The 13,402-nt window shown below is 44.0% G+C and overlaps 1 long non-coding RNA gene across 1 annotated transcript; it reads right to left on the bottom strand.

Moving 5' to 3' along the window:
- Positions 1 to 9,015: 9,015 nt before the first annotated feature.
- On the bottom strand, positions 9,016 to 12,480 carry LOC127391542 (uncharacterized). Its single transcript, XR_007891054.1, has 3 exons — positions 12,376 to 12,480; positions 12,095 to 12,243; positions 9,016 to 9,243 (listed from the first exon to the last, which is right to left on the bottom strand). It is a non-coding gene; the product is annotated as an uncharacterized LOC127391542 (long non-coding RNA).
- Between the last annotated feature and the right edge of the window lie 922 nt (positions 12,481 to 13,402).

Here is a 13,402-nt window from a genome sequence, read left to right as displayed (position 1 = left end):
CACGCACAGGAAAACCAGGGCTAGCCAAGAGTTACTCTTCACATTTGTCTGACTTGAGGGGTTCTGAAGGTACTGGCCTGACAGCTCAGAAGGACTGAAGGAGGGAAACAAACCCTTAATTTATGCACATAATAGCAACAGGAGTAACCACCATGTATTTCCTATTGAACTTGTGCCTGTCTGCTATATTCAAGGTGATGTCAGCTGGTAAAGGAACAGGAGTTTGGCTAAAGTAGTCTTGCCTCCCTCACCAAGAGCTCTGCCAAGGCAGATGTTTTTCCAGAAACTCACAGGTAACAAAGCCAAATATGGATCACACCACCAAAGTGTTTCCAATGAAAATATATCTGACTGTGGAACAGCCTTCCAGAGGAGACCAGCATAGCAGTCCAGCACCTCACCACCCGGAGGGCACACTGCAAAGCTCTCCTCCTCCTAAGGACTATTTCATTATGAGTAACAAGTTTATACAGATACCCTCCCTACTTTGAAGGACTACATTTAGCCCTTCCTTTCAGCATATTAAAGATCAACTAAAATAAAAGCCCAAGCATTTTCAGTAAGCCAAACCCATATCACTTTTACCACTTTTTGCCCCTCAAAATAAGATTTGAATAGTTAAAGAAGGAACCCAATACTTCCACAAATGATACAATGCCCTACGATGACAGCACAGTGTTTCCCTTGCTTAGCTGGACACAGAAGATGAGGACATATTTTGCAGGGGGCTGCAGAGTTTAAACCACAAATGCATCTGACTACTGTGGTCTAGTAGACTTTACCTGTCCAGTGCACACCACCTCAGTTGGATAAGCAATAACTGGGCAATCCCCTTAGTGCTTTTGTGGTAACCTGGGTCATGGAGAAGAAGGAAGCCAACACAAAGTCTTCTGCCACACAGAGTGCATTAGTGAGAAGGCAAGTGTACAGGAACGTGTGTGGGGGAAGGAGGTGTTAAGCACCAGGCACGTGAGGCCTTACACAGCCTTACACATGGACAATGCTCATGATATACGGTAAATCAACTGCTGCAAAGCACCTAGAAAGGCCTTAATAACACATACACAGCCTTCTCTTCCAAATCAAGGCTCATCTGCAGAAAGGCAGCTCAGTAGCACCACAGCAATCCACATCTTCATGGCACACAACACAGAACACTAACACTCATTAAACCCATATCAAAACCTTTGGGCTGCAACAATAACAATATTTTTATTATCATAAAGACTCTAGCACTAAAAGTGGTGTTTGTCCAGTAAAGAAGAAAGAACTAGGAAAAAAAACCCAAATAAAAGACTGGTTGTTCACTGCCTTTAGACCAATTACTGCTGTTCAGTCTGTTTGAGCAAGATCGTAATCACTTCTCCACCTGAGCACAATTTGGTGAGCTACTACCACAAGTCTCATAACTTTCAAGTAGTTTTTGGAAATTCGAGTGTAACTCACAGGCATTAGCACGTCTGGCCTCCCTTCTGCCAAGAAAACATTAGACCTAAACTCCATATTTGTCCAGGACCCAAGCAAAGAGCCAACTTCAAACCAACAAAAATAAGAGCTCAATATAGACAAAACAGCTCCTTCTGAACCTTTACTTCACCCCCGCCCCCCCCAACCAGAATCAGAGACACATCTTTCAGTAATTTCAAGCTACCAAGCTTCAACATTTTTCTGAGAGGAAATTTCTCAAAAGACCCTTCTGGCTCTTTACACATCCATGGTTTAATCCACCTCGGGAACTCTTACCACCTCTCTGAAGAGCCACCATTTTGCAATCCTGCTCTTCTATCAGTCCCTGCACACCACATTCCCAACCGCACATGAAGTTCGCTTACTCACAGTTAGAAGATAACACCTTCCTTTTCTTCTGGTTGCTCTTTGTTCCCTGGGGTCCTTTGCAGCAAAGGTGGCCCTGAAGCAGGCAGCTCATTTCAGCCAGTCCATTAGTAGACTTCAATAAAAGCAACCTCACCCCACAGTGAGTCTTCCTCACAAGAGATTCTGCAGTCACTTGCATACTTTCCATGTGCAACATTACACACAGACTGAGAACAACAAAGAAACTACTTTCCACTTATCAGCACAGGTTGGCTTCTTTTCCTCAGAATGGCACAGCCACCAGACGAGGCACCTCAGGCACAGAATGAGAGGAAATGTGAGTCCCAGCATACAACTCCTGAGTTTTAATCCTCCATGTGAGCCACAAAGGGAAAACCCCAAATCCTCAGACTTCCAGAAAAGAGCAGGAGTGAAGGACTGAGCTGAAATGGAGCTTCTGGACAAAGCAGAGGCTGGGGAGGGCCCAGGTGAGGCCGGTTAAGTCATTAAGGCCCCATTGGTGCATACAGGGTCTGGCAAGTCTTACTTAATTGCTGCCAAGAGAAGACACCTGGACATGCCCAGGGAGCTTCTATTCAGAGAAATTTCTAGATTCTTGTAAGGGAATTTCACTCTTAGAACTGCAGAGTAAAAGAAGGGGATTGTCTGTCACTCAAAGCCACATGAGGTGGCTGTCCCTCAAAAGCACAGACCCCTGCTCATACCCCATTGCTACCCAGGAATCCCACCCCCATAGGTAACTATGCTGGATTTGAATTCTATCAAGCCTATAAACTGGTACAGCTGCTGAGGATGTAACATAATTCTGCCTTGAAAAATCCTGACTGCTTGTCCTTAGTATCAATATGTCCTTTGACAATTTGCAGAGACAAAACAGACCCAAACTGGGGCTGGCAAAGCAGCCTGGCAGACGGCACTTGTATGAAACCCTCCCAGACCACAGTATAAAATCAAAATGGAGCCAAGTCAGAAGGACAAGGAGCGCAAGAGCCAGCAATTCACCCTCCTCACCAAGGTAACAGCTCTCTAAAACCATTTTCAAATGGCTCAGCCCAGCTGGGATACAATGCCCCATCTGGGCTGTAACCTCTCTGGTTTTGCACTTGCTGTTTGCTTTTTCTCAGCCCTCTTGAGTCCCCAGAGTTCAGAAGATGAGTTAAGCACATGAGTAAACGAAATAGACTTTTACTGTAGTCTTTTTCTTTCCTTCATGAACACTTTTCTCCCCCTTATCCCTCCCTGCACCCCATCAGCTGTCTGCAGACAACTCCTTGGCACTTTCTACTTCTCCTCACTTTCCCTTCCAAGTCACCAGTAGCATCCTGCCCCCTGCCCCTCTGCCTGCTGTGGCAGCATTTCTGCACCAAGAAGATAATAAATACATCAAGGCTGTCAAAGGGGCATTGTTTTGGCTGGGAGGAGGTGCCCCCCTGCCGTGTGAGATCACTTCCCACAGGGATGTATGCTTTCCCCTTACTGACAGCTCTCCAACAGGGAGTAATCGGTGTCCAGCCGAGAGGAGCAGGCAGCTAACATTGCTAAATGGCACTTAGGACTGATGAGGGCAAGCAGGAGGAAGAAGCAGCTTAGCTCTGTTCACACACAGCCCTTCTCTTGCTGGTGCAGTGTGTGGACAGAGAGACAAACTGGATCTCCTTGCTGGCCCTGCCTGGGGTTTCCCAGGCAGGGGGTGGCAATGAGAAATGGGAAACTAATATTTCTGCTTGAGTCTTAGGCCAAGTGTCAGCCTTAATCCTATGCAGCCATGACACCTGGAACCCAGTAGCTCTTGGTGCCTAAATGTATAAGTGAATGCGAAACTAAGAAAGAAAAGACATGAAGAAGGACAGAGAAGAATATCCCTCTTTGCCCTTGGATACAGGTGTTTTTCTGGAGGCCAGGCCCTTTGCAGGCTCCCCTCCCTCCAGCAAACGCTCTGGAAAATCTTGCCCTGAGCAGCACTCCCAGCACAGGAGGGAGTCCTGGGAAAAGAGCTAACAGGGAAGTGACTTCACATGGGAAACGTCTTTTCCATGGCAAAATGCATAAAGAAAGAGTTTGGCTTGTTTGCATATCACAAATGTCTAGGATTTTCAGCAGTCTCTGAGACATCCAGGTAAACTGAAGGAAAGCCATTTTCTCACCTGCAGGTCACCCACTCACCTCAGAAACCTGTCACTGTTGTGCTGTTTCTTTTTTATTAGGCCAGATGCATTAGCTTTGTACTCCTGGCTTTTTTTAATTACAGAAATATAAAAGAGTAAAATGATCACTGAGACACTGTGACAAGACTAAGCAGTATTATAATGAGTCATCTGGAGTCTCTCCACCTCCAGACCGGCCTCTTCAAAGACACTTAAGGGAATCAATTGCCCGTATCCCACTAAAATACTCTCTGTATGTGGTTCATGAAGCTTTAAGTCCCTTTCCCACCACCACAACCTCCATCCCTCACCTCTGAAGTCTCTCTAGTCCATTATTCTTGGGGCTGATTCGTGAACAATGTGTTCACTTTCCGTATGGCCTAATGAAGATGTTCCTGTCCCTGAATATTATATTTGCTGCACACTTAATGGAAAAAAATAGTTGTTATTATTACCATTGGTGGTTCAGATGAGTTTCTTGGCAGTGAGGGTGGTACAGTTATGTGGACAATCAAACAAGCCAGTGATTATTGCCAATGCATTTTTGAGGAAATCATTGCTGTTTAAACTCTTATCACAACAATACCTCATTTAAAAGCATAAAAGCTTTCACTCAGCAGACCTACCTTCTTTTTTAATAGCTAGACAATTAAATAAATCTCCTGACACTTAACCATCATTTACCCAACAGTCAGAAAATGGATTCAATGCCTTTGCATTAGTTAGATTACGATATTAAAGCAAAAACTGAACAAGTACAAGCAGGTGAAGGAAGATGTTTGAGGATTGTGTGCTGCACTGCAAGTATAGCACAGTATTTTTTTGCAGGGGGTAGGGGATTTTTTTTTTCTTCCCTTATTCAGACATCAAGATATTTCTTAGCATTATTGTTTTTCATAGAACATTTTAATGTTCTTGGCAAAATGAGTAGCTGTTCCTCCGTTTATAGGCTGGAAACTGATGTACAAGCAAAGCCACTCTTGAAATTCTGTGTCTGAACCAGGAATCGAGTCTGGTTGTGGTGAGCTGTTAAAAAAGTAACCTTTCCACACTTAACCCTGACCCAAGTTTTATTTTGTTAGCGTTTCCATTAAAACTGATACCTGGAAACTTCAGTGCAAGCATGGATTAAAGCTCAGCAGGCTAAAATTCTGGGTTCCAGTTCATTTTTGCTGGCATCTTAGGAAAGGCTGCATTACCTTAAAACACAGCCCCCAAATTATTGAAGCAGCCATGACTGACCTTGCACTGGTCTGAACATCAGCCACTGACAGATAATAGACCTTTTATTATCTGTGATCCCAGTGGTACTCTGAATTCCTGGTTCTAGCACTTCTCTCTCATTAGGTTCCTCACGCAAAGAGCAATGTTCTTATGATCCTGGTATTCAGAAGCTGCTGCTAAATAACTCTTAAATTTATTACCTTCTGCCAGCTGTCAGCTGCCAGCAGCACTAATGGGAGTGCCTTTCTCCTTTGCAGGTACAACAGCAATGGTACAGAATTCTGGTCTTCCAAACAGCATTTGAGTTTGAGAGGTACTATTATATATTCATTAACCTCTGCTGATTTTTATGATCTCCTTCATAATATGCTGCTCAGAAAAAAAAAAAAAAAGTAAATTGAAAGGAAGGCAATTGATCCAGTCTCATTCCAGACTCTATATCACTGACAACTACATAGACAGTTAATTGTTTCCTGATCTCAGCTTACTCAATATTTAAAGAGTTCCCACAGATAAATTTTATAGAGATATATCTTTGATTTTATCTCCCTCCCAGCCCTTGGTTTGTCAGAAAAAACACCTCCAGTTCATAAAGATCTTTATGATGGGCTGCAAAGAGTTAAAATCTCATCTTCCACTCCTCCCTCTTTATCGTTTTAATTGGCTGTTCTGATGACCTGACCACCTCTTTGATACGCATCAAACGCCGGCCCGTGAAATACGGAGCATGTCAGCTTGGCGAACAAGGGTCAACCTGATTGTCAATAAGACCATCCATCAGATCTGCTGGCAGGATGGATCCAATCCAGACCAAAAGCCCCAGATGGAAATGAAACAGCCTCCCTGGTGATAACACGGTGTGCACTGCGCGGCCCGACAGCTCGTGGAAGGGTCGCTGGCCCCGAGGCCGGAGGCGGCAAGTTCAAACTGGAAAAAGGCAACGGTGAGCAAACAGCAAAACCCCCAAAACCAACAAAAAGAAGCCCTCTTGGCCAACCCAGTGGCGGCTCCAAATCAAAGAAGCTAAGTGAGGTGAGAGAGATGAGAGGACATGCAGGGAGTCAACAAGGGACACAGTGGAGAGGTGCCCTGAAAGGGCAAAATGGCAGATGTCTCAGCTAGTGGTACCTACCCTCCTGCTGCTCCTCCTGCCTGTCTCCACAGATGATCACTGACACCAGCACAAACACACACCACGGTTGCACAAACATGCTTTATGAAGTAGATCTAAGGTAAAACTAACCATCATTCCTTTCTGAGATTTTTGGGGACTTCATCATGGAGCTCTAAGACTGTCTGTGCTATCAAGGGAGGAGAAATAATGGAAAAGCAGTAGCTAAAGAAAGGAGGAAAAGCAGAAACAGCTTTTTCTGGTGAGATTACTGGCTTACATTGGCCTCAACAGCTTATGAAATTACTGCTCAATCTGCTCTATGGTGTGATGGATGTACCAGCTCTAGTAAGGGCTTATTTCTCTTTGGACAGGCACCATCACTGCAAGCTACTTAAAATCCTCTGCTTATGAATTGGGCACAAATTAGGGGTGATATTCCCCATAACTCTGCAATGAGAAGCAGCTCCAAGATGCTAGTCACTTCAGAAGCAGGATTTTCTGAAGATCAAACAGCTTCGGAAACACATGAGCACACCACAGGCAGTGGGGAAAAGGACTCGAATGAAGACTGTCCTCTTGTAAAACTGAGGGAAGACTGCTTCTTTCCAATCAGAAACTAAATTGGACAGGAAGACTTAAAGACACAACCAATCTTGAGGATTTATCTGTTTCCACCATCTTTTTGTGAAGGGATAAAGTCTGAATCCTCAACAGATACAAGGTACATCTGCAAGGGCAGAAAACTCCAGATGAAGTGTCCAACCTGGCCAAGTCACACAGGCAGTACATGCACCCTGCACACCAACACGTCCACTCACATTACAAACACACAAACACAAAAGCCTACACACACGATATACGTGCTATTTTGAAACTCAGGAGCCTGGAAGCAAGATGGATCAAGTCAGAAAATGGCACTTGGCTTGGAGTACCACCCCTGTTGCTGTTTATGAGAACCACCTACACACATCCATTCACTGGCTGGAGCCCATCAGTGACACACACACAGCCCTCACCACAAACTCACACACATACACCCCCAAAGTCAAGTCCCCTCTTTTCCTGCTGCTCTGAAGACAAGACCGTCACATGCTGAATGCTCCAAGCCAACTGCACAGCTGCCATGTGCTCGTTTCACACCCTCTGGCCTTCCACCCCTGCCCTCTGCTGCACCTCCTCGTGTCGCTGCCCACGTCCTGGGGCTCAGAGACTGGTGTGGTGCAAATATTTGCACGCTCTGGGGGAGGAACACAGTGCACTGGCCTCCAGGGACAGGCATCCACATATTTATTCTGGAATAGCAAGCAACACAGAGAGCAAAGAAGAGAAAAAGCCAGATAAGATAAAAAGTGTGTTACCAGGTCTGACAACATAAAATCAACAAAGACACACAGAAAAGTTATCTGCAAAGACCAGCAAATCCAACAGCAAGTGATTCTGGCAGAGAAGGCCTTTTGCAGGCTGGGTCACTCTGAAGACTGTGAGATGAAACTGTTTGTCTCTTGAAGTGCCCAATATCAAGTCATTGTGAATCACTGTCTGTGTCTCAAGACTGTTTACATAAAATGTTTTCATGGTGTCTGTCCATGAAACATACAATTGCAACCAGTACCTTCATAATTCAGAAGAAAACTAGAACACTTTCCCATACATTATAAGATTCTTCTAGAACAAGCCATATACTAGTGAAGAGTGTGACTGAAGAGGGGCATAAAACATTGCAGCAGTTAATTTCCAGTACATTGTGGGACTGGCTATTTCTTTCAGAAGATAGGTTCACCCAGCTGTGAAGGTCTTGTCATTTAAGAAATATCCACATTTGCTGAAGTTTTAATTCATGCATGTGATTATAAAATGAAACAAAGTGTACTTGTTAGACAAACTGCATCATGATGAATTCAGAGGGAAAAAAGTAGAAAGGAGGAACTAGGAGAACCACATGTGAAAACCATATGGAAGGGTGTTCCACCAGCTTGGAACCAGATGGAAGAAAACATTGTCCCTGGACACTGTACAGAGTCCTACTGATAACACATGATAAATCATTCACTGAATGTAAGCAGGAGAGTGAACATCACCACATACCAAGCTGTGCAGGGACAACAGGACCACGAGCTGGAGGACACCAGATAAAAGGACAGAATTAAAAGCTCAGCTGTTACCCCCTTGTGTAGATCTAATCTGAGCTATTATGAGCAAGGGCAGCCAGAAGAAATGCAGAAGGGAACAAAAGCACAGCAGCAGAGTTTGAATGCACTGAAAACAACCACAACACAGCCAAGTTTGCAACAATGGGAAGCTGAACAGGGATATTGGAGAACTGTCTAGATATTCACCCCTATTAAAAGAAGATATGAACTTAGCTCTGTACCCAAGCACCAGATTTTCTGTGTGAACTTCAGTAAGTCATTTAAGGTCATCTGAAGTCAAAGGGCATCCTCCTATTCACTCCATAGCACTGCTGCCTTCTCAACCATGCTGCATTTCCCTGGGAGCCTAAATCCCTTCTTCCACATCTCTGCCTGTTAGAACTTGAGGGTTCTCTGTGACAGCATCTGTCTTCTCAGGAAGTACAACTGTTCTTGACACAAGAGGACTCTGGGTTTGGACTGGGTCAGAAGACAGGACAGCAAAACACACATAAATGACACTCAGAAGCATGTTAGACAGAAGATGGCTGTGCCTGATAATCAATAATTTACTTATAATCATCAGTACCAAAAAGCACTGATGCCTGCAGTCGTCCTGCTCGAGATAAATGGGCCATTACATTGACGTGGAGCTGCTGATTTCAGATTGACAACTAGTTAAAGCTTTACATCCAGCTGAGCTTTCCAGTTCTGTTTATGGCCTGAAAGGTCATTCCCGGCCATGGCTCCTCTTCTCTTGCCAGTCTTCTCATTTCTTGTGTCACAGGGAATTTTCCTGTAGGGAGGAGGGGAGCCTAATGATAAATATGACTACTTCATGCCCCCATGTGCACAATTATCTGTGTAAGCACCAAATGACTTCTTGCCCTAAGAAAGGCCTGAAATGTCTCTTCCAAGTGCAGTGAATTTCTTTTTAATGGTCCAAGCCTGCATAACAGACCCCAGAGCAAGATGGGTCATTGTGCACAGAGAGACACATGCAGACAAGAAAGCTGACCAGAACACATGGATGCAGGACCACCAAGGATGACCCTAAATTAGACCACCCAGTCACTTTGTTGGCCCTATTTCGAGGAGCAAGAATCTTAGAGCATAAACCAGTGTCCTCACCCGGGTTCCTTGGCCTGCATTTTAGACCATCACATATCTCCAGTGACTTCCTGCTACTGACCTCTTACAATAAATCATCGAGCCAGCCACCCTCCCTCCTGGCAACATCCTGTTCCTTCCCCAGGAAAACCTCCCACTCACAATTCCAAGGTTTGATATCAATCTTAAATAAATGTCTCTCTGGACTCAGCTGCATTCCCAAAGCCACCTTATCTCCCGCCTCTCTAGAACGGCTGCGGTTCAAGAAGCATGTGCAAAAGCATCTCAGGCCTTTTTAATTTTAATTCCAGCCTTGTGTCTTCTTTCTTTCCCACATATCTTCTTCGAGAAAAGGAAAGTTGTCTTCAGGAGAAGATAACCAAAAGGGACCTCATTTACTTCTTCATCAATAATGTGTCTCTAATTCTCTGTTTTGACACTTTGCTGACCTCAGTGAAGACTGGTTCATGTTGGATTTTGTTTAATTTTCACTTAGGAACTCTTTCCCCATATATCTCATCACTTCTGTAGCTCCTTCTGGTAATGTATTTACCCCCACTCTCATAACCTTATGCCTGGTGCCTTGCAGGTTACAATCCTTCCAAACAATGGAGTCACTCAAAAGCACTGAGATTTGCCTGCTTCAATTTCCCACTTACAAGGATATATGTGACAGGGGTGCTTACCTGGTTACCTACTCTTCTTTTTATCTTCCTTTACTCAACCCTCCTCTTTCCTTGCCTTTACAGAGTATCAAAATGCCCCACATAATCTAACCAACTCCCCAGAGTCCATTTCAAGGAGGATCTGTTTCTCGCTTGAGAATTCCTTGGGTCTCCCCAGACTTGCATCTCTTTTCTTTAAAATGTAAGTGTAACCAACTAATTCATTAGCAGTTCACTTGGTAATGAGCCAATGATCATCTTTAAGAAAAGCAGCAGCAAACTAGCAGATTTCCAAGTCGGAAGAAAAAGCTGGAGAAGAAGCAAAGAAAACAGGCTTTAGTCAGGAAAACCAAGTGGGGAGGGGAGAAAAGATGGCATGGCAGTCTCCTAAAATGTCCTCAGAGTTTATAAAGTAATCTTATTCCAGCCTACACATCCCTCAGATGCCCTCCCTCTCCTTATCATCCAACTCACTCAACCATGTCACTGACATATGTACTTAGCAGCAGTTATCGTCAGTGGCACATAAATAAATGGCAGGTATCAAAGAATCAAGGTCGCCAACTCGTCATGAATATTTCAGGGAGAAGCAACATGAAAAGCTCAAGTGTCCCAGCCTCTCAGATTTCCAACAGAAGGAAAAAAAATACAAACCACACACACACCAGGGTCCGCTGGCTTGGCCATCACATGCATGTAAGTTCATTTCAAGGCAATACCACATATGTTACAAGACAATCTGTCACATTTTAAAAAGATATAAATATATATTCTATATCTCTTCTGTTTAATGTGCAAACTCTAAGCAGCTGGCAAGGGAGCAGTGGTGATTTAATGCAAGAAAACTGTGCTTTGCTGAAGGGGCTGGGGACTAGATAGCTGGGGCTGTAACAAGAAGCCTCTTTGACAAAGGCGCAGAGTGGCATCTCTTCACACAATTATATGTGGGTCACATTAACCTCTGCTGTGCAGGATTCCCTTGAGCTGCTTCCCTCTGCGTGGCACTGCAAAGAATTCCAAGCAGAAATGCCTCTCTCCCACCCATCCTTTTTCACAGTGTTGGGCAAGGCAATAAATGCTGGAGAGGGAGAAGGGGCTCCCAGCCTGTCACCCAGGGATGCAGGCTCACAGGAGTTCCCCAGTGAACTCAGCAGCAAACTCCACACCTCAGGGCCCAGCAGCTTCATTAACAAGTTCTGTTAATCAGTGGACATATCTGAGACTTTCAGCTGTGTCAGTGCACCAGAATATTTGGATCTCTGGCTATTTACAGCCAAAGAGACTTTGTTAAGTTTCACTTGCAGCATGTACAGCAGGCACTACTTGGAAACTACTTGGGTTTTGTGGAGGGACAGACAGACAGAAGGCAGACAGGCTTTTTTTTTCACAGGCTCTTTTTTCCTGTCAAGCACAACTCAAATTTGCAAATGGAAATTTCATCAAAACCATCATAATTCATTAAACAAAGTAAAACAAATCATTTGGGTATTCCACTGTTCTGGGTTTGCTTGTTTTTTTCATGTTTGCAGGGAATTTATTTATCAGACAACTCCATTCCTGGGAGTGGGGTGGCAAACTTCCAGTGAGATTAACTTCCCACTTTCTGTTCTTTTTATAGACTTTTTTTTGGTTTGTTTTTCCAGGTACCTCACCATATGCTTCATGGTACCTCTGGACTCAGATGGTTTGATGTGGTATGTAGCAAATGATCTTTATGTTCCATGGCAAACTGGATTTAAATGACAAGATCTTCTAAATTTGAGAAAGCCACCGTGGAAACCTTTCTTTCATTTATATTGAAACAGGTTCTTTCTTAATTAACTCATTATGGAAATGAAGGAAACATTCTTTGCAGTGACAACTGATACTTACACTGTCATTCAACTCCAGTTCTTCTGTTCATTCACGCAATTTCAATACCAGGGTTTTGAACTTGCAAAACTCATGATGCTGGAAAAGCCTCTGAAGACAGCTGGAGACCTTGAGATAAGGACACAAATTGGAAGTGTCTGCCAAGACACCTAAAAGCAAAGATGGAGAGCAACAATTTTAAAGGGTTTGAGCATTTTTCACACGTTGAGATCAGTTCCAGATCATGATCTGATATGAAAAAGTACACTGTGGCATTACCAGAATCAGTAATTGCTGCTCACCTTTCACCCTCCATTGCTCATTTCCCCTCCATGCCAAAGTGCACTTTCCACTGTTTGGTGCTGGGAAAACTCTGTGTGACCAGGAGCTGAACCAGAGGGAGGAACTTCTCCTGCTTTAAACAAACAAACAAACAAACACAGTAAACATTATAATTTTTTTTGGCCAAATTGGATGGTTCCTCCCATCTGGTTCCCAACCACAGGAGCAGTTGTGCCAGCACAGCAGCAAGAACAAGAGGCCAGGAGACAGAAATGTCTTAAACCAATGTTACCACCAAGCAATTTGTAATATCAAACCACAGGCTAAATCTCAACTAAAAGCTTTTCAGGTTCAGAGTGAACACCTCTATTAAGATGAATTAAGCAGTTCACAGTGTTCAGAGCTGCAGTTCCAAATGTAGTTTAAATCTTTATTTTCAACACTCACCCCTGTAGCAAAAATGGCCTGAAAGAAACCAGATAAGATGACAATTAATTCTAGGTTTCTGTAGAAGAGGGTTTTTGTGTAAATGTTCTGTCTGACAAAAAAGCATCTCTCTGTTCTGCAGTAACTACCCCTGTGACTAAACTGCACTTCAGATATCAGAACTACCTTAAAATTCACTTGTGCAGGTCCTGATAACCATCTAGTCTCAACAACACAGGCTCAGCATGGACTAATTTGTCCTGACAAGATTATTTGCAAATTAGGTGAGGAGGTCAGACAGCTGTCCTATAACCACAGAAAAATGTAGCAAACATTGGCTTCAAGTTTAAAAACTACCTTCATTTTACATGTTTTTCACAGAGCATTCATTTCCTGTACCCCCTCAGTGCCAAGTGTCACAGAAACATAGAATAGTTTGAGTTGGAAGGGACCTTAAAGATCGTCTAGATCCAACCCCCTGTGTAGGCAGGGACACCTCCCACCAGCCCAGGTTGCTCCAAGCCCCATCCAACCTGCCCTTCAACGCTTCCAGGGATGGGGCAGCCACAGCTTCCTTGGGCAACCTGGGCCAGGGTCTCACTACCCTCACACTAAAGAACT

The sequence above is a fragment of the Apus apus genome, chromosome 16 (genome assembly GCF_020740795.1).
Source record: "Apus apus isolate bApuApu2 chromosome 16, bApuApu2.pri.cur, whole genome shotgun sequence".
Lineage (NCBI taxonomy): Eukaryota > Metazoa > Chordata > Aves > Apodiformes > Apodidae > Apus > Apus apus.
This window is presented reverse-complemented; position numbering and strand designations above follow the sequence as displayed.